General features: G+C 43.9%; 1 long non-coding RNA gene across 1 annotated transcript; it reads right to left on the bottom strand.

Annotated features, from left to right (window-relative positions):
* Nucleotides 1-6,710: 6,710 nt before the first annotated feature.
* On the bottom strand, nt 6,711-24,801 carry LOC117513276. The gene is made up of 3 exons (XR_004561532.1): nt 24,791-24,801; nt 13,820-13,829; nt 6,711-6,836 (listed from the first exon to the last, which is right to left on the bottom strand). It is a non-coding gene; the product is annotated as an uncharacterized LOC117513276 (long non-coding RNA).
* Between the last annotated feature and the right edge of the window lie 371 nt (nt 24,802-25,172).

The raw sequence follows: 25,172 nt of genomic DNA, 5'->3' as shown, positions 1-25,172 counted from the left end.
ATGAGAAACAAGCATATAAACACACAAAACAAAGCGGTTTTGAAGAGACCAGCAACCACCGTCACCGTGTAGTTCTACTCTGATTGGCTGTCACCTGCATCACTCAAACAGAAAACCAATCAGCTTGAAACAGATTGTGACTTTTTAACCTCTTAAAATACATCAAGGTTAACCGTCTTTGAAGTTGTCCCACGTCTGTGTCCCAAGAATTTATTTATTTATTTATTTATTTTCCGGTGAAAAACAGGACTGGAGTTATGTTGAGCACGGACGGACAAATGGAGGGATGGACGGACAGACGGAAGGATGGATGGACGAAAAGCCTTGTGCAATATCTGAGGGCCATATTTAATGGCTTTGCGTAAAAAGAAGAACTTCTGATAGGGTGTGCATGGACCCCAGGTGTATAGTTAGTTTCACAATATGTATGGATGAAGGTTTAAGAGTGCAGCACTTAGAGATGCTCGAAATAAGTGTACCTACACTGTGCTTTCCAACTGATGCTGCTGTCAATGAGATAGCAAAACTCCAGCAACTGCAAAGAATTCTAAGATCCTAAGAATTAGTACCTCATTACAACAATCTGGGTCTGACCTTGAATATATTCAGTTACTCAAGACCAGATTAGATGTTGCATATTACAATTTATTATTTTATTTTCATTTATTTCTATAGCGCAAAATCACAACAAAGTTGCCTCAAGGTGCTTCACACAAGTAAGGTCTAACCTTACCAACCCCTAGAGCAAACACACAGGTGACAGTGGTAAGGAAAAACTCCCTCTGTTGATTTGAGGAAGAAACCTCAAACAGACCAGACTCAAAGGGGTGACCCTCTGCTTGGACCATGCTACCAACACAATAGGCAATACAGGAAATTATACAGGAAATTTTGGGAGATTTTGGGACTCCATGTTGGTGCATAAGACAGGAGGCCTGCAGAAGAAAAACACCAACTCCCATATATGGTTGGAGCCACACCTTAAACAGAGAGAAAAAAAAAAAGAATCAGGCAGCAAAAAGACAACAAATACAGTAGAATTTATCAGCATTTAGCAACAAGAAAAACAGAAGAAATAATAAGGTGATCTCTGGCCACTACCCCTAAGCGTCACTAAAAGACCCAGACTTTAGATAAAGTTGAGGTCGCAACTGCAGAAAGCATAGTAATATACTATGCCAGTATGTTAGACAAACGAAAGGAAAATAAGTGCTTCTTAAGTCTGGACTCAAAAGTCTCTACAGAATCTGACTGTTTTATTGATGCAGGAAGATCATTCCACAAAGAAGTTGCACAATAAGAGAAAGCTCTGTGATGCACAGACTTTTTATTCACCCTAGGGACACAAAGTAGTCCTGGACCCTGAAAATGCAGAGCCCGAGCCAGTACATAGGGTTTAAGTAGGTCAGCTTAGTAGGGAAGGGCTAGTCCGTGAACAAATTTATAGGTTAGTAACAGAACCTTAACATCTGATCTCACAGGGACAGGAAGCCAGTGACGACATGCCAAAGTAGGTGTAATGTGGTCAAACTTTCTGCTTCCTGTCAAAAATCTGGCAGCAGCATTTTGAACCAATTGGAGACCCCTAATGCCGGACAATGGTAAACCAGAAAATAGAACATTGCAGTAGTCCAGTCTAGAAAAGACAAATGCACGAATCAGGGTCTCAGTATCAGCCATAGACAGGATGGGATTAATCTTTACTATATTTCGCAGGTGGAACAAAGCAGTCCTCGTAATATCTCTAATGTGGAGGTCAAAGGACAACATATCAAAAATTACCCCAAGGTTCCTCACTTGGTCAGTGTGATGTATGACACACGAACCTAGGCTAAGCGTTAGCTGGTCAATTTGATGCCGATGTCTCACTGGACCAAGAACCATCACTTCAGTCTTGTTGGGGTTTAAAAGTAGGAAATTGCTAGCTAGTAGCTAATCTCACATATGACTTCTTATCCATGTCTAATAGTAGCCATGGGCCTATCTGACTCTGCTTAGCCACGAGAAACATTGAAGGCTTGAGCAACTTTGATTGTGACATTCACGGTCACACAAGTTCAAATGCAATGGTATATTTTGACAGCCCACATATGATTTTGTATTCATATCTAATAGTTAATAATGGTGCATGTAGCATTGTTGGGTATCATAAATGATCAAAGTTTACCTTCTCACAAAGCCAAATTGGCCTTGAATGCCACACCCAAGGTCACTCAAGGTGAAACAAGATGGTATAATTTAATAAGACTCATGTGACTTCTTATCATGTGTAATAATAACCACGGGTGTAACCTGTGACTCACGAGCTACAAGCTTTAGAAAATTACCCCGCCAGGTTCAGATCACAAGGTCAATTTTTTTGCACAATGCAAATGTGCAAAAAAATGACCTTGCGCTCTGAAACTGGCCTTTAACCACTGGACCTGAAAAGGTAATGGGTTAGCCTTGAATCTCATTAAGACTTAGTTTTTGAGATATTTGTATGTACACAGCTTTCTGTCCCTCTCAAAATTTTTGGCTTATTGTCTTCACAACCTGGCTGGAATGGACTGTCTCATTCACAAACATTTTTGTTGGTCAAACCCTGATGCTGTTACCAGCGAACTGCATAGAGCTCATCATGAATTTTCTGATAGTTGATAAATTAAATGATTTGGGCTCTACTAGCTACAGTAAGCTTTGTTTTCAGTTGTATTATGTTGACAAGATTGTAATTGTCTGGATTTTTTTTAATTCATCTGACATTTACTGCTCCTGAAATTTAACTTTTACTATGACTGTTCAATTTGAAACAAACTTTGTTATTTTGATACAGTTGCCATGAACACAAAAGTTTTCTACTAAAAAAAAAAAAAAAATCTGCAGAAATAGTTGATGTAAGTCTGCAACTTTGTGTTTTCCTTGGGAAGATGTTGAGCTAACTTCAGAAGATGGCCATGAACTTGTGCCCTGCAACTTGTATTCTGGTCTATTGAATCTGTGGCCTGGAGAAAAATCAACCTTTTCTTTGATGGAAGTTTTGCTGTAAGAATTTTGATCATAATGTTAAAATGGCAGCTACAAAGGAAGCCCTGCTCTTCATTCTGTTAGAGGATGAAAACCTGATGTTTACCACTGATATTTTACATTCAGATTTTTTCCTCTTTTTTTTTTCTTTTCAAAAGCCATCGGAATATGTGGATAATACAAATCTGCTGTATTTTAAAAGTTGACAGTATAATCCATACAATGCATGAAAAGGAAGTTAGACAGCAAATTATGATATGCCTTTTTTATGTGTAAACTCAAGTGTGGTGTTTTAATAGCATACTTTTTAGTATGCCCCAGTTTTACCCATCTTAACTCAATCTGCACAAATATGTACACATGAAACTCTCTTCCAAATCTCAATCACTTTTCTGCAATCCCTAAAACTAACAACCTGCTGAGGACTTTCCGGATCTGAACAGATGGCCAGATAAGATGTGAGACACACGGGACAATTAGTTTGTGAATTGATGATGATATGAGCTCAGCACTAATTGGAGACCGGTAAATAAATGTGATTTCCCACTTTGTCTCAGCGGGCAGCGACATCAGGTACAACTGTTATAAGCTGATTTCCATAACCAGCTATGGCAGCTTGTAAAAGGCAAATGAGATGCAACATGAAACAAGACTACACCTCAGTCACCACCTGTGATCAAAAAACACTCTTTGCATCACCACTTTATGACGATCTTGTTCCTGGAATAAGTGAAATGCATTCTTTTCTGTTTGATGGTTGCTTAAAACACCATTTAAAATGCATCTTGGGTATTTGGAAGGCCATCATTTTAGGCACCTTGACCTTTTCCTTGGGAAACAGTTATGAAGTCAGGAATTCCATGGACAGTGATTTTACAATGCTGGTAAGTCTTGGCAAGGATCTTTTGTGCTTGGTCACTTCCAAGAATCTTGGTGCACCTATGCAAATATTCCCCAAGACCAGTCAGGACCCATTTCCAGCTGGGTGGACTGGGAAAATGTTGAAGTGAAGATGAAGTGTCTTGTCAAGGACAAAAACAGGTGGACTGAAGATCACACAACTACAATTGAACCCGGTCTATATGCCATGTCTTTGTCTACAGATTTAAGTACACTGAACAAAAATATAAACGCAACACTTTTGGTTTTGCTCCCATTTTGTATGAGATGAACTCAAAGATCTAAAACTTTTTCCACATACACAATATCACCATTTCCCTCAAATATTGTTCACAAACCAGTCTAAATCTGTGATAGTGAGCACTTCTCCTTTGCTGAGATAATCCATCCCACCTCACAGGTGTGCCATATCAAGATGCTGATTAGACACCATGATTAGTGCACAGGTGTGCCTTAAACTGTCCACAATAAAAGGACACTCTGAAAGGTGCAGTTTTTTCACACAGCACAATGCCACAGATGTCGCAAGATTTGAGGGAGCGTGCAGTTGGCATGCTGACAGCAGGAATGTCAACCAGCGTATACTCAGCGTGTACCAGTTCCTGCCAATATCCAGCACCTTCGCACAGCCATTGAAGAGGAGTGGACCAACATTCCACAGGCCACAATTGACAACCTGATGAACTCTATGCGAAGGAGATGTGTTGCACTGCATGAGGCAAATGGTGGTCACACCAGATACTGACTGGTATCCCCCCCAATAAAACAAAACTGCACCTTTCAGAGTGGCCTTTTATTGTGGGCAGTCTAAGGCACACCTGTGCACTAATCATGGTGTCTAATCAGCATCTTGATATGGCACACCTGTGAGGTGGGATGGATTATCTCAGCAAAGGAGAAGTGCTCACTATCAAAGATTTAGACTGGTTTGTGAACAATATTTGAGGGAAATGGTGATATTGTGTATGTGGAAAAAGTTTTAGATCTTTGAGTTCATCTCATACAAAATGGGAGCAAAACCAAAAGTGTTGCGTTTATATTTTTGTTGAGTGTATATGTACATATACCTAAATATGTTAATATTTAAGTTTATTAATATTAAATATTAATAAATTTGATATTTATGTAAATATATTTGAATGTTTAAATCTTTTAATAAGTTGTGCTGAAGGTTCTACAATGTCTTTTCATATGACAAGGCCAAATAACTCATTTTTAGTGATCATGATCATGATTGACTACAACTGATTTGTGCTCTTAGCATGAAAATAGTGAGCAGACGACCACTCTCAAGCTGGATGTGAAATATGTCTAAGTGCCCCCGTGAGTGTGGCATTGCAAAGCATGCGTGTTGCGCTCCCCCCTCCCCAGAACACATGTGGCGTGCATGTGTTTCGCATGCTCCCCCCATCCCCCCTCCGCAACACATGTGGGTTGCCGGGGCACACTTGCATGGAATGCTGATATGTATGTACAGATGGGGACTAGCCAGCCACATCTGAGCACACACAGCATGGTGAGCCACCTCCCAGCTGATCGCCAGCCAGAGACTCACTGACAGCTGCAAATGATGTCTCAGTGCACACATGGCACATTAAAAACACAGAGGCCACCACCAGAACAGCTATATAAATAAGTACTACAATAACTACATACACAATTACATAACAAAATAACTAAAAAGAAATTATCACATAACAAAGTGTGTGTCTTTGTGCTGAACAAACGGGGGCGTGGCCACCGACAGCAGCAGATGTTGAGATCTCTGGTTCTGGATGTCACAGCTGAGGAACACATACTGTGTTTTGACAGACATGGCCTTGTGTCTGCTTGCTGTCCTCACATGGACATACATAAAAACATATCACTTTGGTGATGGGCTGCAGCGAGCAAGGCTCCCAGGTGAAACAGACCATCAGATCATGTGGTCACGCAGCAGGTGATCTGAATGTCATGTCTGTCTGACAGGACACATGTATCCTGTAAACGGCACGCTGCAAGATTACAAGCCAACGGTGTGACAAATCACCAAAAATATGCTGTAACACATGCCATTTTGTCAGTTAATATGGTGCCTTTTTCGCCGTAATTAAAGATGACAAAAACTTCATCTTCATCTACATCGTCTAATTTCTCTTTTTTAAAATACATTTATCTCTTTGTTGATTTTAGGCATTTTATGCTCCTGTTATAAGACAGTGATGGCAGCGCAGTGGTAAACTTTCCATCTGTTAATCAGAGCTTTTGTAAATTGCAGGTTCGAATCCCACGAGTGGCATGTATTTTTGTTTTTTTTTTCCACAGCAGCTACGCAATGTGGCTCCAACACTTCAGCTGCTCGCATTGTGTTCCTCCCGATGCCAGCTTGATGTTTTCGGGGTTCGTTCATTCAGGCTGTTTTGTCATGATTCACCCTGATTCCTACTTATTTGTGCTATGTGTTAAGGAGCCCTTAGGGTGGTCCTGAAAAATAAACTTCAACTTTTTCAAGGTGCGCCTTCATTTTTTTGGTCCCTTTAGGGGTAAAAATAGACTTTCATGAGATTTGAAAAATATTAACCATTGCCACATGGCTCCTATTTTTTGTGAGGTGCAAGTGACATTTTGAGTTATGGACTGGATACATTAGTTCATTAGTTGCATTAGTGGCAGATTTTGTTACATCTACCTCAGGTTACATTTTTGAGGCATGCAACATCAATATGGACTTCCTCATCAAGGACTCCTCAGAGTGGGAGGATGACCATCATTCCACTCGTCACAGCAGGTCCTGGATAACATTGCTGCTGTCAATGATTTTGCTAAGCGAAGAGTTGCACTTACCCAGGATTACAATCAGATTCTAATGAAGGATGAACAGCAGCACCAATACCTGCTGCGAGTTGTTGAGTGGCATCAACATCAGTTCCCGGAGGTGAAGAAAATCGGAACTAAAGCCACTCCCCCTGACTGTTTGTTTTCACCAATAGGTGGACAATGACATGTAATACTTTTTTTAATCTCTCCCGTATGGTCATTTAAAAGAAAAAGGATTGGTGTTTCAATTTGTATTTCATTTGTGAACAGGTACATGACTATTGCTGGTTTGCAATAGTAATTTAATAGTAATACTTTCTCATCAAGAAGAACAATTTTGTCAGGAAGCACCTTAAAAAAGTCACATTTTTATTTTTGGCATACTGTAGAGGGCCACACTACTAACCCACAATGCAAAAGTCCAAGGAGCTCAGTGAAGACTAAGAAAGAGAAGGGATTTCTAAACAGCTTGACATTTTCCACATTTTATGTTATGGTCTTATTCCAAAATGGATGAAATTTTTGTTTTCTTTCAAATTCTTCACATAACACCCTGAAATGACAATGTGATTTTTTTCCCTTTAGATTTTTGCAAATGCATTATTATTATTATTATTATTATAAAAACTAATAAATCACATCATTATTGCTGAATGTGAAAATGGGAAAAGTTGAAGGCAACTGATTTTCTTCAAGATTATAAAGTTTTCTATCAGTTGATGCAAAGTCAATGGTTCATTTGTCATAATGTATATTCAAAAGCAATAAGATAAATATTGGGGGCCTGAGATTAAACTTACATAATATAATGTAATAATAAGAATTAATAATAAGAAAAAATAAATAAATAAATCTTAGCCATTGTAATGTATTTGCCCTTTAGTTACCACGTCCACAAATCTCCAAACCGGATCAGTAACTTGATCCAGCTGAACTAGACTAATTACTGACAACCCTCTTCAATCAATAATGTTCTAAGGGTCTGGGACTCCAGTGAATGGCACTGAGAACAGTTATCTCCAGCTCAAAATGTGGCACAATGGTGACACTTCCCAGAAGTGGCTGACTTTCCAAAATTCTGAAAAGCACAGCTTTGATTCATTGACAAGGTCGATAAAGAGCAAAGGACAGCATTGAAGGACCACAGGTGTCTTTCCCCTTTATATATCTGACTGTTCATGTCACCCCACTATCAGAGAGACACAAGGTGAAAGCATCTATGTAGGAGTGGTACAATGAAAACCATTTTTGACAGAGGAAATAATAATAATAATAATAATAAAAAAACATTAACATGTCTATGGCTGTCACTCATTATTCCACATCATGGTAATGCCATTCGCCCTATTGACGTTTCAAATCCCGCAAAACATCGAAGAGGTCGTCACGCTGCAAGATCTCAGTAACATTGAGAACTGCATTGAGATGCTCTGATCACGCTGCACTTTAACCGTTGCACACGGACAACAGCATTAACATCGCAACATAAAACTATTTTTATATTGTGCCTAAAACTCTCACGAATATATTCTCTGGGTTTATAGACATTGTTATTGCATTTGTTTTATGTAAACATGCGAGAATCACATGCTGTCTCTCCGTTATTTTCAATGGGAGTTGCTGTGAGCTACGCTCGCTTCCTGATCATATCGTTCTGGGGGGGAAGTGAAGTTTGCTCTTTAACGTCTTGATTATTGTTCTTTACAACACTGTTTGTCCTCTTTGTTCCAGACTAATATATATAATATGTCTGAAATTCAGTTTGCGTTTATTAAATTCCACGCAGATTAAATGTAGCAGACATGGATTATTCGTTATAATTGTTTTAGCAAGTTTTCAGGGTATCATGCAGCAGTCTCTTATTAACGTGATGAAAAGCAAAAAAAAAAAAAAAAAAAATACATTTTTTGTAGTACAATATTCATTTACAATTGTCATCCTGTGGATTTGCTATGTTGTTTGACTGCAGCAACTCTCTGGTGCGCAAGGGATTATGGGATATGTCAATAGGGTGAATACCATGCTCATCAAGCCATATCAAAGTCAAAAGTCTGAAAATGTAAATATGATCTGAATGTGACTAAAAGACTGGGAAGTGAAAAAAAAAATTGAAAATCAAAAACACTATTTGAAGCTGTAAAAAATATAGGATTTTAAACAGAAATCAAAAATTCTGCAATCGGAGAAGCAAGACCCAAATTATCAAAATATGTGAAAAGTGAAAATTTAAAAAGTTACCATTAAATAAAGGTCAAGAATGCAATCAAAATTTTATTTAAACTGAAATTATTTTGAATTCACCTAATTTTATTTAATATTTTGTTCTTTTTTATGGTTTGACATCACAACTTCAACTGTCAGTTTCCTTTTTTCACATTAACAAAATATTTGTCCCTTATTTAATGCCATAGTACAGTACTTATTTTGGTGGATTTTACAGCAAATGTAGCAAGTGTGCTCTATGCCAGCCAATGTAAGGAAATTTTGTGATGGCATCATGAAAATTAAATTAATGTATTAGTTCATAATGCCATCACAAAATTAAATTGTACTACTGTCACAAAAATGTGGCACTTTTCATGATCGTAGCACAATTTGATTTCGTGATGGTGTCACAAAATGTGGGGTGATGCTGGGGGGTCTGTGGGTGTTATGATTAAGGTTAGGAGAAGGGAGACAGTTATGTTATGGTTGGGCTTCGGGGAAGGGATAGGGTTCGAAATAGTAAAAAAAAAAAAAAAAAAAAAAAAAGCGTCACAAAATGTGATTAATTTTGTGATGATAGCTCAATAAAAAAATGATGGGACTGGCTCTTTGAGGCCTACTTTTGATGGAAACTAACAACACAGAATTTCTTACTTACAACAAGAAAATATGCATTTAATAAAGCTATGACAAATACGTAGTCACCCCACTGACTCATAGGAACAAAATTAGCAAAAATGAAGCAACCACAATCAGCAATAATATTAGCAGACCGATGTGAGTGCTGTCTTACCTCTAACCAACTGATATCCAGCAAATCCTACATGTCAAATTTGCCCTGATTTTTTTCTGTACAGCATCTCCTCTGGAGAGGCCTGTGTTGCACAATTATATCTGTTGGTTCTCTCTTCATTGTCCTTTTACATTATTATTTTAACATGTACAGTCACAATTTAAGATCTCCCATGTTTCTTCAACTCCATGATGCTAGCACAAGCATATCATGGGGTCTTGTTGCTTTAGTTTAACCAATAGAGATTAGAATCCTATATTTTTTCCAGAAAAAAAGGATATTGGAGCCTATCCCAGCAGTCATACCATATGGAAAAGATATACATAAATTTTATGAAGTTTGTATCTATTGTATCTGGAACTTGTAAGTAATACATGTGACAGTCAAACCAGATATAAGATCCTTAGTAAATTTGTACAATGTGTGACTTATATGAATTGGGAACTTACAAGAACAATATATGACAGCAATTCCACATACAGAATCCTTAGTAGATATGTGTAATATCAAACTGAGACATATAAGCACAGCACATGTCAAATATAATGTTTATTACTGGAAACGATGTAACTTCTTGGATGTTTTTTCTATTTCTTTTCCATATGGGATACGGTGTGAGGCAGGGTACATGTTGGGAAAGTGTAGGTACACGGACCCACAACAGGGGGCGCAAATGAACGGACAATGGAGTAGGTCAAATAACAACACTTTACTGTTGTGAATGTGCACAACAAATACAACAGATTACAACAATGGACAAAAGTCAATTCACAAAGATGTCGTGTGGGCAGGCTCGAAGATAGGAGACGCCTGTCCAAAGCAGAACCGGAACCACACGATTTCCTCCGCCACCAGACCCCAGGAATACTGGAACCGCCAAGTCCCGAACTCCCAGGTGGCCACTGCCTCCGCGTGTCGGACCTGGTACTGCTGGCGAGGAACAAAAACCAATTAAATGAGGGCGCGTTTGCACCCAGGAATCCGTATAGCAGGAATGCTACCTCCACCTCTCATTGGAAAAGTAGTCCACACTAACAACGCACAAGTCACAAAAAATACTGTCAAAACAGTCAGCTGAGGTACGTTACCTTCCAGGTAGAACGATATCTCGGCAAAGAGGTGGAGGCGTCGTCCTGCTGATATTCCCCTGTTGATCAGATGATGGGTAACAGCTGTTGCAGGTGATGCGTGACAGCTGTCACCCTGGCTGCTCCTGTGAGGCGGCTGCGCCCTCTCGTGCCTGAAGCCTGCACTTCAGGCAGGGCGCCCTCTGGTGGTGGGCCAGCAGTACCTCCTCTTCTGGCGGCCCACACAACAGGACCCCCCCCTCAACGGGCGCCTCCTGGCACCCGACCAGGCTTGTCCGGGTGGCGGCGGTAGAAATCGGCCAGGAGGGCCGGGTCCAGGATGAAGCTCATCTTCACCCAGGAGCGTTCTTCGGGGCCGTACCCCTCCCAGTCCACCAAATACTGGAAGCCCCGGCCCATCCTACGGACATCCAAAAGCCGACGTACAGTCCAAGCCGGCTCGCCATCGATGATCCGGGCAGGAGGCGGTGCCGGACACGGAGTACAGAGGGGTGAGGTGTGATGTGGTTTTATCCGGGACACGTGAAACACAGGATGGATCCGCAGTGAGGCCGGAAGCTGAAGCCTCACCGCGGCTGGACTGATGACCTTAAGGATCTTAAATGGGCCGATGTAACGGTCCTGTAGCTTGGGGGAGTCCACCTTGAGGGGAATGTCCTTTGTGGATAACCACCCCTGCCCTGGCCGATACGCAGGGGCCGGGGCCCGCCGACGGTCTGCATGGGCTTTTGCCCTCGTCCAGGCCTTTAGCAAAGCAGAACGGGCAGCACGCCACACCCGACGGCACTTCCGTAGGTGGGCCTGGACCGAGGGCACACCAACCTCTCCCTCAACCACCGGAAACAACGGGGGCTGATACCCCAGACATACCTCAAAAGGGGAGAGGCCGGTGGCTGAAGACACCTGGCTGTTATGAGCATACTCGATCCAGGCCAAATGGGTACTCCAGGCCGCCGGGTGCGCGGCAGTCATGCAGCGCAAAGCCTGTTCCACCTCCTGGTTTACCCGTTCTGCTTGCCCGTTGGTCTGAGGGTGGTACCCGGACGAGAGACTCACCGTGGCCCCCAGTTCCCGGCAGAAGCTCCTCCAGACTTGCGAGGAGAACTGGGGACCGCAATCGGAGACGATGTCTGTTGGAATCCCATGCAGCCGGACGACGTGGTGGACCAGGAGGTCCGCTGTCTCCTGGGCTGTTGGGAGCCGGTCCACTATCGTGAGGATGGTGGTGTTGCCCTAGGACGGCGGGAGGCCCGTGACAAAATCCAGGCCCATGTGGGACCAGGGGCGATGAGGCACAGGCAGCGGCTGGAGTAGGCCTGGTGCCCTGCGATGGTCAGCCTTGCCCCTGGTGCAGGTGGTGCAGGCCTGGATATAATCCCGGACGTCGGCCTCTAGGGACGCCCACCAGAAGCGCTGCCGGACAACTGCCACGGTTCTTCGCACCCCTGGATGACAGGAGAGCTTGGAGCCGTGACAGAAGTCCAGGACTGCAGCCCTAGCTTCTGGTGGGACGTATTGTTTGTTCTTCGGCCCAGTTCTGGGGTCCGGGCTTCATGCCAGGGCCTCCCGGACGGTTCTCTCTACGTCCCAGGTGAGGGTGGCCACGATAGTGGACTCCGGGATGATGGGTTCCGGTGCATCCGACAACTCCGCTTTGACTTCATCTTCATGTACCCGGGACAAGGCATCCGATTTCTGGTTTTTGGTCCCGGGACGGTAGGTGATCCGGAAGTCAAAACGGCCAAAGAACAGTGACCAGCGGGCTTGCCTGGGGTTCAGCCGCTTGGTGGTCCTGATATACTCCAGGTTCCGGTGGTCAGTGAAAACCGTGAATGGCACGGACGTTCCCTCCAACAGATGTCTCCACTCTTCAAGAGCCTCTTTCACCGCAAGGAGTTCTCGATTGCCGACGTCATAGTTCCGTTCGGCCGGGGTCAACCTGCGGGAAAAATAGGCACACGGGTGAAGGACCTTATCGGTCTTCCCGCTCTGGGAAAGCACAGCTCCTATCCCTGAGTCCGAGGCGTCCACTTCAACCACTAACTGGCGACTAGGATCGGGCTGCACCAGAACGGGTGCAGACGAGAAGCGCCGTTTCAACTCCTTGAACGCGGCATCGCAACGATCCGACCAGGTGAAGGGGACTTTTGGTGAGGTCAGGGCTGTCAGGGGGCTAACTACCTGACTGTAGCCCTTAATGAACCTCCTGTAGAAATTTGCAAAGCCGAGGAACTGTTGCAGCTTCCTACGGCTAGTGGGTTGGGGCCAGTCTCTCACCGCCGCAACCTTGGCCGGATCAGGAGCGACGGAGTTGGGGGAGATGATAAACCCCAGGAAGGACAAAGATGTGCGGTGAAACTCACACTTCTCGCCCTTCACAAACAGCCGGTTCTCCAACAACCGCAGCAGGACCTGACGTACATGCCGGACATGAGTCTCAGGATCCGGGGAAAAGATGAGTATATCGTCTAGATATAGGAAGAAGAATCGGTGCAGGAAATCCCGCAAGACATCATTAACTAATGCTTGGAACGTCGCGGGGGCGTTTGTGAGGCCGAACGGCATGACCAGGTACTCAAAGTGACCTAATGGGGTGTCGAATGCCGTCTTCCATTCTTCTCCCTTCCGGATCCAAACCAGGTGATACGCATTTCTAAGATCCAGCTTAGTAAAGATTTTGGCTCCATGCAGGGGGGTGAACACGGAATCTAATAATGGCAATGGGTATCGGTTGCGAACCGTAATCTCATTCAGCCCCCTGTAATCAATACATGGACGAAGTCCGCCATCTTTCTTGCCCACAAAAAAGAAACCTGCCCCCATCGGGGAGGTGGAGTTCCGGATCAGCCCGGCAGCTAATGAGTCCCGGATGTAGGTCTCCATTGATTCGCGCTCAGGTCGTGAGAGGTTGTACAGCCTGCTGGACGGGAACTCAGCGCCTGGAACCAAATCAATGGCACAATCGTACGGACGGTGCGGGGGAAGGGTGAGTGCCAGATCCTTGCTGAAGACGTCAGCAAGATCGTGGTACTCAACCGGCACTGCCGTCAGATTGGGAGGGACTTTGACCTCCTCCTTAGCCTGGGAACCGGGAGGAACCGAGGATCCTAAACACACCCGATGGCAGGTTTCGCTCCACTGAACCACCACCCCAGACAGCCAATCGATCCGGGGATTCTGCTTTAACATCCATGGGATGTCCAAAATCACGCGGGAGGTAGAAGGAGTTACAAAAAACTCAATCTCCTCCCGGTGGTTTCCAGACACCACCAGAGTTACTGGTTGTGTCTTGTGTGTGAGTAAAGGGAGGAGGGTGCCATCTAGTGCCCGCACCTGCAGTGGCGTAGGAAGCGCCACCAGAGGGAGCCCTACCTCCTTTGCCCATCTGCTGTCTAGCAGATTCCCTTCTGACCCCGTGTCCACCACTGCTCGGGCTTGAAGGGTTAAATCCCCGCTCAGGATTGTGACTGGGAGTCGTGTGGCAATTTGTGTGTGTCTCACTTGAATGTCTTGACCTCCCCTTAGCCCAGTCTCTAAGGGGGAGTGTTGACGTTTTGGCCGTTTGGGGCAGTCTCTCTGTGTGTGCTCTGTTGAGCTGCAGAGAAAACACTCTCCACGGATCAGCCTCCCCATTTTGGCCCTGTGCGTTTCCCTAACAACGTCAACAGGGGGAGCTGTTGCCCCACAAAGCGCTGCAGCTGTGGAGCGTGGGGAGGGCGGCCCCTTTTCGAACCCGGAAGGGAGAGGGGCGGCGCGTATCCGGTCACGTCCTTCGCCTCGCTCCCGACGGCGTTCCTCTAACCGATTGTCTAATCGTATAACGAGATCAATAAGCCCGTCTAAATCCCGCAGTTCGTCCTTGGCCACCAGGAGCTCCTTCAGGACCAACGACAGTCCGTTTACGAAGGCGGCGCGGAGGGCAGTGTTATTCCAGCCGGACCTCGCAGCTGCGATGCGGAAGTCGACTGCATAAGCAGCTGCGCTCCGGCGCCCCTGTCTCATTAACAGCAGCACGGCTGAAGCGGTCTCTCCTCTATTTGGGTGATCGAACACTGTTCTGAACTCCCTCACAAACCCATCATATGTCAGAATGAGCCGTGAATTTTGCTCCCAAAGCGCTGTAGCCCAAGCACGTGCCTTGCCGCGAAGCAGATTAATTACATAAGCTATCTTACTAGCATCAGTCGCGTACATCAATCAATCAATCAATCAATTTTTTTATATAGCGCCAAATCACAACAAACAGTTGCCCCAAGGCGCTTTATATTGTAAGGCAAGGCCATACAATAATTATGTAAAACCCCAACGGTCAAAACGACCCCCTGTGAGCAAGCACTTGGCTACAGTGGGAAGGAAAAACTCCCTTTTAACAGGAAGAAACCTCCAGCAGAACCAGGCTCAGGGAGGGGCAGTCTTCTGCTGGGACTGGTTGGGGCTGAGGGAGAGAACCAGGAAAAAGACATGCTGTGGAGGGGAGCAGAGATCGATCACTAATGATTAAATGCAGAGTGGTGCATACAGAGCAAAAAGAGAAAGAAACAGTGCATCATGGGAACCCCCCAGCAGTCTACGTCTATAGCAGCATAACTAAGGGATGGTTCAGGGTCACCTGATCCAGCCCTAACTATAAGCTTTAGCAAAAAGGAAAGTTTTAAGCCTAATCTTAAAAGTAGAGAGGGTGTCTGTCTCCCTGATCTGAATTGGGAGCTGGTTCCACAGGAGAGGAGCCTGAAAGCTGAAGGCTCTGCCTCCCATTCTACTCTTACAAACCCTAGGAACTACAAGTAAGCCTGCAGTCTGAGAGCGAAGCGCTCTATTGGGGTGATATGGTACTACGAGGTCCCTAAGATAAGATGGGACCTGATTATTCAAAACCTTATAAGTAAGAAGAAGAATTTTAAATTCTATTCTAGAATTAACAGGAAGCCAATGAAGAGAGGCCAATATGGGTGATATATGCTCTCTCCTTCTAGTCCCCGTCAGTACTCTAGCTGCAGCATTTTGAATTAACTGAAGGCTTTTTAGGGAACTTTTAGGACAACCTGATAATAATGAATTACAATAGTCCAGCCTAGAGGAAATAAATGCATGAATTAGTTTTTCAGCATCACTCTGAGACAAGACCTTTCTGATTTTAGAGATATTGCGTAAATGCAAAAAAGCAGTCCTACATATTTGTTTAATATGCGCTTTGAATGACATATCCTGATCAAAAATGACTCCAAGATTGCTCACAGTATTACTAGAGGTCAGGGTAATGCAATCCAGAGTTAGGATCTGGTTAGACACCATGTTTCTAAGATTTGTGGGGCCAAGTACAATAACTTCAGTTTTATCTGAGTTTAAAAGCAGGAAATTAGAGGTCATCCATGTCTTTATGTCTGTAAGACAATCCTGCAGTTTAGCTAATTGGTGTGTGTCCTCTGGCTTCATGGATAGATAAAGCTGGGTATCATCTGCGTAACAATGAAAATTTAAGCAATACCGTCTAATAATACTGCCTAAGGGAAGCATATATAAAGTGAATAAAATTGGTCCTAGCACAGAACCTTGTGGAACTCCATAATTAACTTTAGTCTGTGAAGAAGATTCCCCATTTACATGAACAAATTGTAATCTATTAGACAAATATGATTCAAACCACCGCAGCGCAGTGCCTTTAATACCTATGGCATACTCTAATCTCTGTAATAAAATTTTATGGTCAACAGTATCAAAAGCAGCACTGAGGTCTAACAGAACAAGCACAGAGATGAGTCCACTGTCCGAGGCCATAAGAAGATCATTTGTAACCTTCACTAATGCTGTTTCTGTACTATGATGAATTCTAAAACCTGACTGAAACTCTTCAAATAGACCATTCCTCTGCAGATGATCAGTTAGCTGTTTTACAACTACCCTTTCAAGAATTTTTGAGAGAAAAGGAAGGTTGGAGATTGGCCTATAATTAGCTAAGATAGCTGGGTCAAGTGATGGCTTTTTAAGTAATGGTTTAATTACTGCCACCTTAAAAGCCTGTGGTACATAGCCAACTAACAAAGATAGATTGATCATATTTAAGATCGAAGCATTAAATAATGGTAGGGCTTCCTTGAGCAGCCTGGAAGGAATGGGGTCTAATAAACATGTTGATGGTTTGGATGAAGTAACTAATGAAAATAACTCAGACAGAACAATCGGAGAGAAAGAGTCTAACCAAATACCGGCATCACTGAAAGCAGCCAAAGATAACGATACGTCTTTGGGATGGTTATGAGTAATTTTTTCTCTAATAGTTAAAATTTTGTTAGCAAAGAAAGTCATGAAGTCATTACTAGTTAAAGTTAATGGAATACTCAGCTCAATAGAGCTCTGACTCTTTGTCAGCCTGGCTACAGTGCTGAAAAGAAACCTGGGGTTGTTCTTATTTTCTTCAATTAGTGATGAGTAGAAAGATGTCCTAGCTTTACGGAGGGCTTTTTTATAGAGCAACAGACTCTTTTTGCAGGCTAAGTGAAGATCTTCTAAATTAGTGAGACGCCATTTCCTCTCCAACTTACGGGTTATCTGCTTTAAGCTACGAGTTTGTGAGTTATACCACGGAGTCAGACACTTCTGATTTAAAGCTCTTTTTCAGAGGAGCTACAGCATCCAAAGTTGTCTTCAATGAGGATGTAAAACTATTGACGAGATACTCTATCTCCCTTACAGAGTTTAGGTAGCTACTCTGCACTGTGTTGTTATATGGCATTAGAGAACATAAAGAAGGAATCATATCCTTAAACCTAGTTACAGCGCTTTCTGAAAGACTTCTAGTGTAATGAAACTTATTCCCTACTGCTGGGTAGTCCATCAGAGTAAATGTAAATGTTATTAAGAAATGATCAGACAGAAAGGAGTTTTCAGGGAATACTGTTAAGTCTTCTATTTCCATACCATAAGTCAGAACAAGATCTAAGATATGATTAAAGTGGTGGGTGGACTCATTTACTTTTTGAGCAAAGCCAATAGAGTCTAATTGTTGTGAAAGTGTAGGAACACGGACCCACAACAGGGGGCGCAAATGAACGGACAATGGAGAAGGTAAATAACAAGGTTTTACTGTTGTGGAACGTGCACAACCAATACAACAATTGACAATTTGGGGTTAAACCGAATTCCTCTGGTGTCGTGTGGGCAGGCTCGAAGGTAGGAGACGTCCGTCCAAGTCAAACCGGAACCACCCAGATTTCCTCTGCCACCGAACCCTGGAAGTGCTGGAACCGCCAAGTCCCGAATTCCCAGGTGGCCACTGCCTCCGCTCGTCGGATCCGGTACTGCTGGCAAGAGAACAAACACACAGGTGTGGATGCGGCTGCACCCAGTAACACAGAGAGGGGAGAAGCCGTCTCCACCTCACGTCACAATACTGCAGGAAGGTGAGTACTTATCTTTGAGTAGACAGCTGTCCTGCAATGCTCAGAAAGGCAATATAATATAGCAGAGAATTGTTACCTCTATCTTAAGGCGATATCTCGGCATCGAGGTGGAGACGCCGTCCTGATGATATACCTCCGTGCTGAGTGGAGTCAGCTGTGTCCGGTAATGGGTGACAGCTGTCACCCTGGCTGCTCTCATCAGGCGGCAGCGCCCTCTGGTGCCTGGAGCCCGCACTCCAGGCAGGGCGCCCTCTGGTGGTGGTGGGCCAGCAGTACCTCCTCTTCAGCGGCCCACACAACACTAATAATAGATTAAATGCAGTGTTGAGGCTGTCATTCTCAGCATCTGTGTGGATGTTAAAATCGCCCACTATAATTATCTTATCTGAGCTAAGCACTAAGTCAGACAAAAGGTCTGAAAATTCACAGAGAAAGTCACAGTAACGACCAGGTGGACGATAGATAATAACAAATAAAACTGGTTTTTGGGACTTCCAATTTGGATGGACAAGACTAAGAGACAAGCTTTCAAATGAATTAAAGCTCTGTCTGGGTTTTTGATTAATTAATAAGCTGGAATGGAAGATTGCTGCTAATCCTCCGCCCGGCCCGTGCTACGAGCATTCTGACAGTTAGTGTGACTCGGGGGTGTTGACTCATTTAAACTAACATATTCATCCTGCTGTACATGACGGGACGTTGTGCGAAGACGAGCGAACACTGCATAAGAAAGTCCGCGCATGTCTCCACACAACCCCCGTACGGCTCTGGAGGGCTTATGTATGCTTCAGGGGAAGGTGGGAGGGGTCGTTGAACGACCTGTGGAATGTCACTGTTACGCACAGGGTCGACAGGAGGGAGAGCCGCAGCAGCGCCCTGAGGGCGCGCTTCCACCTGCGCGGCGAGAGCCTCCACCCTGCGGTTAAGGAGGACGTTCTGCTCGGTCATTAAATCCAACCGAGCCGTGAAAGCGGTGAGGATCCGCTGCAACTCAACGATCATTCCTCCTGCGGACGCCTGTGCGCCCTGTTCTTCCATTGGCCGTTCAACAGGCGGTTGACGCCCCTCGGGATCCATGACGTTGGCCGAGATATCCTGTTGGGAAAGTGTAGGTACACGGACCCACAACAGGGGGCGCAAATGAACGGACAATGGAGTAGGTCAAATAACAACACTTTACTGTTGTGAATGTGCACAACAAATACAACAGATTACAACAATGGACAAAAGTCAATTCACAAAGATGTCGTGTGGGCAGGCTCGAAGATAGGAGACGCCTGTCCAAAGCAGAACCGGAACCACATGATTTCCTCCGCCACCAGACCCCAGGAATACTGGAACCGCCAAGTCCCGAACTCCCAGGTGGCCACTGCCTCCGCGTGTCGGACCTGGTACTGCTGGCGAGGAACAAAAAGCAATTAAATGAGGGCGCGTTTGCACCCAGGAATCCGTATAGCAGGAATGCTACCTCCACCTCTTGTTGGAAAAGTAGTCCACACTAACAATGCACAAGTCACAAAAAATACTGTCAAAACAGTCAGCTGAGGTACGTTACCTTCCAGGTAGAACGATATCTCGGCAAAGAGGTGGAGGCGTCGTCCTGCTGATATTCCCCTGTTGATCAGATGATGGGTAACAGCTGTTGCAGGTGATGCGTGACAGCTGTCACCCTGGCTGCTCCTGTGAGGCGGCTGCGCCCTCTCGTGCCTGAAGCCCGCACTTCAGGCAGGGCGCCCTCTGGTGGTGGGCCAGCAGTACCTCCTCTTCTGGCGGCCCACACAACAGTACATCCTGGACAGGACACCAGCCTATCGCAGGGCAACACATAGACAGACAAACACATTCACACACACAATTGTGGTCAATTTAAATTTTACAGTTCACCTAATGGCCCAGTCGCATGGCACACAGGGTTACCTGAACAAAGTCACAAATCGTTGAGAAAAGTGGGCAAATGAGCCTGGACTTCTCCCATCACTGAAAAGAATGTGAGAGCAGAGCACATAAAAGGCGAAAACAAAACTGAAATGAACAAAAGAAAAACGAAACAAACAGGGACTTTAATGCTTTAAAACAAAATCAAAATGAAGCGTCAGCGTGTGATCATTTCTGCAGCGAGTCTGTGCTGTTCATAGCCACCTGCAGTAGCATTGTCTTGACAACGTGTGCGTGCACAAGTACGCTGCAGCAGAGACGTTAAGAGGCTGGAGAGAGAGAGAGAGAGAGAGAGAGAGAGACAGAGAGAGAGAGAGAGAGACTGGAGGTTGGATGAAGTTGGAACTACTCAAAGGATGAGGAACCATCAAGACAGAAAGCAAAACAGTATACAGATGAGTTGAGGTTGTCGTCAGGATTCATTCATATTTTTCAACAGTTTGAAAATTCTGACAAAGCGCCAGCTACAGCAACAAAGCTGGACTATGGTTAAACAATGTCTCCAAAAGTCAACGCAAGTCTTGATCTCTTGTTTCGTTTTGGCTTCGGTGTCTTTCGTTAGTGCCGTGCAGTAGTGGGCACAGTTCCGATAATCAGATAACAGATAATTATCGAAGATAATGTTTTGTTATCTGGTTATCTTTTTAGATAACTTTAAAAACCATTATCGGACTAATTATCTTCACGGACAACAGCATTAAATTCTAGTGCCTAAAACTCTCATAAATATATTCTCTGGGTTTATAGACGTTGTTACTGTATTTGCATTTGTTAAATTCCATGCATCTTTAATGTAGCAGACACGGATTACCTGGAATTTTGTTTTGGCAGGTTTTCATGGTCTCTACTGCCATCTACTGGCCAGTAGTGTTTATGGCAGTTCATAGTAGTATTTGTCCTGAAGCTGGGCAGACACTATGATATTTTTAATCACTGTACTCAGTTTCAATTCAAACTGTACCACAGAACCGCACGGTGTAAAAGTTCAGAGCGCCCGATTTATGTTCTCACACACATTAACAAAAACTCTCGATGGGTGGCATCAAAGTTTAAAAACAAAACAAAACAACAAAAAAAAACATGACAAGACAGCTCTGCAGTGTTTGCACAGGCACAGTGTGAGCGGATGGATGCTTGTAGCTCTTCAGCAGCAGGATACCCTCAGGGCGGCCGACCAGAATAATATCAAACAGGTTTGATTTTCATTTGACCATACGATTGGCGATCAGGAGGTGGTCATGAGATGTTAAACACAGCATGTTACTCCATGTACACTACACGATGCAGGATGCGCGATTATCCTGAAACTCGGTCCAAAAAATTCTCGCACGAATGAAAAATCGTCTGAAAAAGGGACAAAAATCGCACAGTGTAAAGCCAACATTTATGTGTCAAGACAATATTGAATGCACATTTTACAATATAATAAAACGTGCGCACAACATCATAAAATGTGCGCACAGCACAATATAATAAATTGAGCGCACGTTCTCTCCACATGCAAAACATTTTGCGATGACATTTCCAGGGTTCCGTAAAAATGCCTGTTTTTACAAATAAAAAAATGGAAGTATTTTACAAAAGCACATTTATCTGTAAACACCAACACATGACACACATCACATTAACGTGTTGGTTTAATAATGAATGACTCAACCAATCAGTGTTTAACAGAGGCACATTTTACACAGAATCCTTTGTGATCTGTCTGTGTTTGTTACAAAACTTCAGAATTAGTGCATCATTCAACATTAAAAGATATATGTTATATTTTAACTTTGTACAAATGACAGAATTGACATTAATGGAGTTATTCTATATTAATGTTATTTATAACTCAAAACCATAAGTCAGCACTGCTTTATTTTCCAAGACCTCCACATGACTGGAGCATTGTGATTGGGTAGAGAGCTGGGCTTTGGCTGCTCTCAGCTTGTGGCTATGCTGGAAGCTGTGTAGCAAGCAAGAGCTTCCAGCAGGGGGCAAGATGCTCAAAGACAGAATTGTGGGCTCATTGTTTGGGTCTGTTGTCATTTTTGATGCTACCAGACGCGATCGTGGTGTTAAAACTCAAATTCAGTTCATTAGTAGTTGCGAATGTACCAGAGACAATACTGGAAGGTATCGGTTATCTGTAACCTCTGATACATTTTTGGGTGGTTTATCGTTTTAACTTTTCAGTTATCTGATTATCTGTTATCGAAGTTAATTTTTGGTTATCTGTGCACACCACTGGTGCCATGTGACCAGGGCTCAACATGAATGTCTTTGGAAGTGGGAGGAAGCCAGAGCACCTAGAGGAATCCATGCAAACACCAGGGAGAACATGCAAACTCCACACAGAAAGGTCCTATATGGGAAGTGGTCCCATGACCTTCTCTTTGTGAGGCAGGAGATGTTAGTAAGAGCTTTACAAATAATGAAGCTTTTAGTGGCCTCTATGCCAATCAAATCTGAAAAGATACACTGTTTTCTTGTCATATCAAACAATGCTCTGAATTATTATTTTTATTTCTTTTGGCCAGCTTTCATCTTGCTACCAAAGATAACATTACATTGTGGTAAGCTGTTCCTGACTCAGCGCGAACATGAAGTGATGCTGCATGACAGTCAGATTTGCCTAATGCACACTTCATACATGATTGTACAGATGTCAGGCTGCAAGTCCATTTCTGCTACAGTGGCAATTGTTTTTCCATGCTTAAACTGATTTGAAGGTCCTGATGAGACTACAGATGCAGTAGAAAAACTGATATACTCACATTTTCACCATTTTGTTGTCGACTTGACATGAAAATCTCAGTTCTCGTGACATTCCAACTCAAAACATCCCATCCTTCACTTCCAACCATTTGTTATAACAATTTGAACTTGGACTTGCCTCAATATGTGCATTTTTATCCAACAAAGGAATGAGCTTGGAATGCCAGGTATGAGTCCTTGCAGGTAAACACTGCTGCTTCCTTATGTTCAGTCCTACTAGCGTGTCTGTTCCTTCCTCCCTGTAACAACAGTCTTTCATCTTCACAAAGAAAGGACCACTTTATCTTGCATCCTTCATCAGTTTCTCTCGCTTGGTCTTCTTCTGGGCAGCACAGTGGCTTGGTGGTTAGCACTGTTACCTCACAGCAAGAATGTCATGGGCGTGTGGGTGTGCGTGTGTTTCTTTGTCTATATGTGGCTGTGCAACAGACTGGCATCCTGTAAAGCAGGGGTGGCCAAGTTCGGTCCTCGAGAGCTACATTCCTGACACTCTTAGTTGTCTCCCTGCTCCAACACACCTGAATCCAATGAAAGACTCGTTAGTAGACTTTTAATGAGTCTTTCATTGGATTCAGGTGTGTTGGAGCAGGGAGACAACTAAGAGTGTCAGGAATGTGGCTCTCGAGGACCGAACTTGGCCACCCCTGCTGTAAAGGGTGTATCCCGCCTCATGGCCTATGACTTCTGGGATAGGTTCCACCCTCAGTGACCCTTAATTGGAGTAAGCAAGTATAGAAACTAACTCAACACTGCAAAAATGGTCATAATCTGGATGCAGTCGGGAGAAAAGAGGCGTGGTCAGCCGTTTCAGAATGCAGGCAGACTTCCTTGTGCACACCTGTCAGATCGCATCCAAAGCATATGCAGACAACACAGACTGCTGTCAGATGGCCATAAAAGGCACTGAAGACTACCCAATGTCCACATGTCTGGATGGCAAACACCGGATGGACTGGGAGGCAGCGCTCTGTTCTCTCTTTGTACAGGACCTGTACCTGACATCAAAGAACAACCAACATATGGATCGGACTCACGCCATATGCGTCCATCCGTGCGGTCACCACTCCCATTCACTCACTCCTATGCTCATCCTCTTTTTCCCAGGTTCACTGACCTCATGTACATGTGTGTGCGTGGAACTGCTGACATGAGGAAATGATCACTCAGTGTGTGTGTGTGTATGTGTGTGTGTGTGAGTTTTCATAATAAGTCGCTACGTGTGCGCATAGCCAAGTTTAGCTGAGAATCAAAGGACCCCTCTCAGCAAAGGTTTGTTGAGTGTGCGCGCACATGCAGAAAAACTTTTCTGAGAGTCAAAGGACACAGCCTTTCCAGCAAACTTTAATTTATTTATTTTTTCCTCTCCATCGTGATTTCTGGTTGGATTATCACATGTGATTTATTTATGGTGTCATTGTTTCCAGCATTCCACCACAGGTTGTGGCCCTGGGTCCTAACGCACTGTGCTGTAAAAGATTCCTGGAGGTGAGATTCATGTTTCATATGTTGTTATGGCGAAACAGTTCCATGTCAAATGTTGGACAGAATTAAATGTGATTAAGCAATAACTGGGGTGAGATCCATTCAGCTCTGCGCCTCTGACGTGATATGTGACAGAGTGCGCACCTGCCCGCCAGCCGCCGTGGTGTCAGATCTGATGGGTACAATATTTCACATTATTTATGTCGCCATTGGAGAGGAATATTATCTGTATAAATGCTAAATGTATAAATCCGGATAAAATGCTGAAACCGACTTCTTCTGAAACTTCTCTGTTCTCTCACGACGTCCTGGATCAACAGAGCCTGAAATGTGGAGGTTTTAAGCTTGAAACAGGCTGATGACGCCGCCTGAGAGCGCTGCGCGACGTCTCGCACCGTGAAAAGTCCTTAAAGCGACAGAATCACCTCAAAATCTCTCATCAGCTGTTAAAATTTTCACTGAAAACCAGCTTAATTTTTCGAACCATGTCCACTTCGATGTGTCTCACAGGTTTAGAAAAAATTTTGATCAAACAAAGCGCCAGTCTCTCAGCAACTTCTCAGACAAAGGAATTCCGACGAGGGGCTGGACGACTCCTCCCACAAGGAGTGCTCACAGGCGAATGACATCACCGACAGGCGTGGAAAAACTCACGCATGCGCACGAGGGTTCAAGCATGTCTGACGTAAAAACATATGAATGAAATCCATATAGTTTTTGAAAAAATAAAAAGGACCTATACTTTACGGACAGACCTCGTATATATATATATATATATATATATATATATATATATATATATATATA

This window comes from Thalassophryne amazonica, chromosome 7 (assembly GCF_902500255.1).
Source record: "Thalassophryne amazonica chromosome 7, fThaAma1.1, whole genome shotgun sequence".
NCBI classification, from domain to species: domain Eukaryota; kingdom Metazoa; phylum Chordata; class Actinopteri; order Batrachoidiformes; family Batrachoididae; genus Thalassophryne; species Thalassophryne amazonica.
This window is presented reverse-complemented; position numbering and strand designations above follow the sequence as displayed.